We start from the raw sequence: 6,004 nt of genomic DNA, 5'->3' as shown, positions 1-6,004 counted from the left end.
ATTCAACTAAAAATGCTAGGTATTATAGTGACGAATATATGGATTTGGTAGTTTCATATAAAATTAATAAGCGAGAGATAATGAAATATAGTTGTGAGTGTTGCAAGAGTTAAAACAACTTTTAGGGGAAAACATTTATAGTGGAATGCCATGTACTTAGGTCCATCTAGAACTGACAGTTTTGGATTTGTATGACGGTGAAACAAAGGTGATACTATTGTAGCCAGTTTAATTTACTTACCAAACTTCTCGAACTATATGATAAATCACAAGCGGAATTACACTATCGCATTAATAGAAATTTTTTATCCCGTTGCAACGCACGGGCAATGTCCTAGTATTAAAAAAACCCGAAGGGAGTCGAGAGGAGCAAATCGGCACTTGGTCCTCGTTGCAGCCCATGCTTTGTACCTGGGCTTGAACCACGGCCCGTTCCCATCACGCACCTGCCCACGGCACAAACCCTTGCTCGCCTTTATATACGAAGCGTTCGCGGTACCAATTGTCACATCCTCCCTCCCATCGCCGCCGTAGCCGCCGGAGACCTAAACCTATAGACCCCACGAGCCTCTTCCTCGCGCTCGTAGATTGCCTGATTGTTGATCTCTTGCATCTTTCTTTGTTTTCTGCTTTTCCTCTTGATTTTGTTTCTGAACACCTCTTAATAACACATCGTCGCCTTCGAGAGAACCGGTCGGATTTGATTCTTGAGCCGTTGGCGGTTCCGTTGCGGGCGTAGACTGATCTTGAGCCTCCACCGTGTCTCACCCTCCAATTCTATTGCTGGGTGTCGGATTGGTTCTAGTACATTTCTTCGTCGGATCTGTGTTTTTGGGCTCATGGTTGTATGTATAGTTTGGATGGTGTTTTGGTTTTCGTCCATGGCCTTCATAATCCCGGATTAACTCGCTTAGCTGTTCTTCTGATTCATGGGAGGCCGAGACCGATGTCTGGGAGTTTCGCTGATAGCGCCTACTGTAACAGTGTTGGTGCTTCATTAGTAACTCGCCACACAGATGCGCTGCTCGATTTTTCTTTTGTTTTTAATAATATAAATTGGGAAGAATATTGTTTTTTAACGATTTCAAAACTCCGAAAATTTAGCCACCAGTATGGAATTCCAAAAAAATTTGATTGGAAATACAACAAACCCTTTCCTTTTGAATGAAAATGTGGCAGATCAGCTCGCCAATGGGTAACCTGAATCACAAACGTACTAAAACTGCACGATGCGTCCGCCCTCTAATCATTGTTGGAAGAAGGTATGCCGGATTAAAGTCCCTCGCAGGATTAATGTTGGCTCCTGATCCATAGCGTTAATGAAAATGGGACGACGACCATTTATAAGAACTGAAGGGACTGGAACTGAACAGAGTGACCCAGGAAATTATGCCCGACGATAGTGCTGCCCACGAGGTTCCCACATAACTCAAGCCATCTCAAAGTAACTCTCATTTGATGACAAGCCATCTCAAAGTTATGACAGAGTGGAAGGAAAATTCCCGGATATGCATCCCCAAATGTGCATTGCATCCAGTAATTATGTTGCTGTAAACTTTAATTGCAACTGTACGAAAAAGTGAAACAAAAAAAAAGTAAGGGCAACTCCAACACCGAGCATCAAAACGCTGCTCTAGATAACGAATATTTTTTGCCATCCAGCGCTGAGCATCAAAACCCAGCTAAGCGTCTGGACAAAAAATATTTTCTGCCGTCGTCTGAATTCCCACCAAGCCACAAACAAGGAGGGTTTGTGGAAGTCCGGACATAACTTTGACACACCTGGCCCATCCGAAACCTTTCTCCCAGAGCTCTTGTCCCCGCTTTGTCTGTCCCCACTTGATTTGTATCTGCACTCGCTCACTTCGGGCGCTGCCTAGTTCTTGTCGGATCGGTGTTGCTCCACCCAAGTGCCTTGTACTTCACCGTTGTTGCATGGCAGAAATGGCTGTAGCCTAGGTATCATTCGCCCCTTACCGATGCCAGCCATGGTGGATATCACGCCCCACAAGTGTGTCGGTCAAATGCCATTGAGACTTTTTAGACTTGTTGTGCCTTAATGCATTTTTGTGAGACATGTGGTTGGCCATGAGTGGAAGGTTTGTAGGCATGAAGCAAAAGGGCACAATATTTTGGGAACACGTGCATTTTTTTGTTTCATGAGCGCGAGCAGTACGCGCCATACAATTTGGATGTGATCCATGATCACAATGTGAAGTCGCTACTCCCTCGATCGTACACCATTTCAAATGCCATCATAAAGTATTGAAGTGTGATTGCACAAGTGGAAAGAAGGTGGCCAATGGGCGTGTCAATCATGAAGATTATAAGTTTTTCTTAGTGTCGTTCTACGTGTTCGTCAATTTAATGGTTCACTCGATGTTGCAACTTGATCACGTCATTGTATACCTCGGACGCGTTTTTGCGATTTACCAAAGGACGGAGGGAAAGCCCTTCACATTGACGCCTTGTTGGATGAATCTCAAGGGGCACAACATTTGGATGAATAACCCATCCCGATGAAAAAGTTCAAGTTTGAGGAGACAACTTGAGATGAAAGCCACTTTCGAGGAGTTTCGTTGAATTTGGGATCAATGAATTTTAAAAACTTGATCAACATCGGATGCTTTAAGGTTTAAATGTATGGTGAATTGCTATCCATGGATGATTCAAAGTGAAGACGCATGGTGAACATTTTGTATAAGTTTCAGTTCTATACATTTTTAAGAAAATGGCGGACATTTGATGCATTGGGTTGGATGTTTCCCCTCCCTCCTCTGTTTTAGTACATGCCATTGGAGTTGCCCGTACAAGCCTTTCGTCGAATATCTGTCGGACTTCCCACACAACTTGGGCATGTGGGAGACGATCCCCTTGAGCTGCATGGAAGTGAGCAAAGGCTCGGAATCGTTAACCCATGAGGACTTACATGCCTAGCCTCGTAACCACGCCAATGCAACTTCTAAAAACAAACGGACCACTAACTAGAAACAAACGAACCACCAATGAAAATGGGACGACGACCATTTACATGAACTGAAGGAACTGGAACTGAACAAAGTGACCCAGATCAAGCTAACCTATCTGCACCATAAAATTTGGCCTATGGACCTCAGGGAGAGGAAAATATGCCCGACGATAGTGCTGCCCACGAGGTTACCACATAAGTCAAGCCATCTCAAAGTTCCTCTCATTCAATGACATGCCATCTCAAAGTTCTTCTCATTCGATGATAGAGTGGAAGAAAAATCCCTGGATATGCATCCCCAAATGTGCATTGCATCCAGTAATTACATTGCTGCAAACTTCAATTGCAACTGTACGAAAAAGTGAAATGAAAACAAGTTAGGCCAACCCCAACGCCGCGCATCAAAACGCCGCTAAACGTCTAAACAACTAATATTTTCTGTTATTCAATGATGTGCATCAAAACCCAGCTAAGCGTCTGGACAACAAATATTTTCTGCCATCCAGAGCCATGCATTAAACGTCCATTGACCGGTTCGGATGTTCGAATTTTCACCAAGCCACAAACAAACTTATTGAGGGTTTGTGGAAGTCCGGACATGACTTCGACACACCCGGCCCATCCGAAACCTCTCTCCCGGAGCTATTTTCCCCGCTCTGTCCTTACCCGCTTACTTTGTATCTGCACTCGCTCACTTCGGGCGCTGCCTAGTTCTTGTCGGATCGGTGTTGTGATACGTGTCCAACATGTATAATTTATGAAGTTTTCATGCCATGTTTATAATAATTTTATATGGTTTTGGTATGATTTGCATGGAACTAACCCGGACTGACGCTATTTTCAGTAGAACTACCGTGGTGTTGTTTTTGTGTGCAGAAATGAAAGTTCTCCAAACACCGCGGAACTTTTTGTGGATTTTTTATGGACCAGATGATGAGGACATGAATACCTTGGATATGACCAAACATATTGCATACATGTATATTTATGAGGTGATTTCTGATGCAAACTATGCAATAATTTATTTATGTCATCGAGGACAAAAATACTTCACAAACTTTTGTGCCATGTCTAATTGCAGGTGTATGGGACATTTGTACAATCCACATATGAAGATAAGGGAGAAAGAGATATTTACTTGTTGTTTAAAAAGTTCTCTCATGTCACTTTTGGCCCAAGAGAAGATAGAGTCCAAGTCTCTCACGTTCCGGACTCAGATTCGGACTGCACAAACATATCTGACTCAAAACATCAATAACATTTTCATCCGGACTCCGAATTGGGTGATTCTTTTTTTGTTGGAAAATAGATTTCGTGCACTTTCCAACCCAATTGGATTCACCTTAAAATTCGTCCGGAGCGTTGAGTTATGGACGAAACAATCTGATGCTACAGCAGAATCCGAGTGAAACTACAAGTCCAAAGGTGTTACATCACCTCCACTTGGGCCCATTGGCCTTGTACGACCTAGGGTTAGTTTTAGGCTGCCTTGGGACGTCCTCCCACCTCCTTGGCCGGCACCCCTTGCTCCTATATAAGTAGATCCATCTAGTAGCTTTTTCCTTGGGATTTGTTTAGTTAAAAGTTAGCCATTGCAACTTCGTGTCCTTTTTTTGTGTCCAACGACCAGACCAAGACCACTTACGGATCTCCAGCTTTATCAATACTTCATATATACTCGCAATATTATTGATGTTTTGAGTCAGGTATGTCTCTCCAGTCCGAATCTGAGTCCAGAACGTGAGAGACTTGGACTCTATCTTCTCTTGGGCCAAAAGTGACGTGAGAGAACTTTTTGAACAACAAGTAAACATCTCTTTCTCCCTTATCTTCATATTTGGATTGTACAAATGTCCCATACACCTGCAATTGGACATGACACAAAAGTTTGTGAAGTATTTTTGTCCTGGATGACATAAATAAATTATTGCATAGTTCGCATTAGGAAATCACCTCACAAATATACATGCATGCAATATGTTTGGTAATATCCAAGGTAGTCATGTCCTCATCACCAGAAGACTACCAATGGGCCAGAGCAGCACCTGGGGGTGCCCCGAGGGGGGCATAACCCACCAGGCCGCGCCTGCCCCCCCAGGCGCGCCCCGGTGGGTTGTGCCTACCTCGGTGGCCTCCCGCACCCCCTCTTCACCCTATAAATTCTCAAATATTCCAAAAACCCTCACGGAGAACCTAGATCAGAAGTTCCGCCATCGCAAGCCTCTGTAGCCATGAAAAACCAATCTAGACCCTGTTCCGGCACTCCGCCGGAGGGGGAGATCATCACCGGTGGCCATCTTCATCATCCCGGTGGCCACCTTGATGAGGAGTGAGTAGTCCACCCTCAGGGCTGAGGGTTTGTAGCAGTCGCTATGTGTTTAATATCTCTCTCTCTCATGATCTCAAGATGTCACGATCTTGATATATCATGGGCTTTGTTAACAAAGATGGATCATATGATGTTTCTCCCATCTCTACTCTTGTTGTGACGAATTGAATCTTTACCCTTTGAAGTTTTGTCATGTCGGATTGAATGTTCAGATTTGAGAACACATGATGTATGTCTTGCGGTATGAATAATTGAGGTGACAATAAGGTATCATATTGATTCACTTGATGTATGTTATGGCACTCAACTTGTGGATTCCCGCGGTGACATTGGGGTAATCTATGCATAGGGGTTGATGCATGTTTTTATTATCTTTTCTCCGATAGAAAATTTGGGGTCTCCTTGTAGTTCTTTGTGTGGATTGAATATTATGATCATGAAGTTGTTTGATGCATATCGTAGAATTAACTCACGGATACTTGTGGTGACATTGGAGTATCTAGGTGACATTAGAGTTGGTTGATGTGTGTCATATGGTGTTATTTTAGTACGAACTCTAGGATAGATTGATCGGAAAGAATAGCTTTGAGGTGGTTTCATACCCTACAAACAATTTCTATCTTTTGTTCTCCGCTAATAGGAACTCGTGAGTGATTCTTTATTGCACTTTGAGGGATAATCATATGATCCAACTATGTTAGCATTGC

General features: G+C 43.3%; 1 non-coding gene across 1 annotated transcript; it reads left to right on the top strand.

Moving 5' to 3' along the window:
• Positions 1 to 893: 893 nt before the first annotated feature.
• LOC123073183 (small nucleolar RNA snoR83) lies at positions 894 to 1,018 on the top strand. The gene has a single exon (XR_006435636.1). It is a non-coding gene; the product is annotated as a small nucleolar RNA snoR83 (small nucleolar RNA).
• The last annotated feature ends 4,986 nt before the right edge of the window (positions 1,019 to 6,004 follow it).

This window comes from Triticum aestivum, chromosome 3B (assembly GCF_018294505.1).
Source record: "Triticum aestivum cultivar Chinese Spring chromosome 3B, IWGSC CS RefSeq v2.1, whole genome shotgun sequence".
Lineage (NCBI taxonomy): Eukaryota > Viridiplantae > Streptophyta > Magnoliopsida > Poales > Poaceae > Triticum > Triticum aestivum.
Note: the sequence above shows the minus strand (reverse complement) of the source record. Positions and strands in the feature narration are given on the sequence as shown.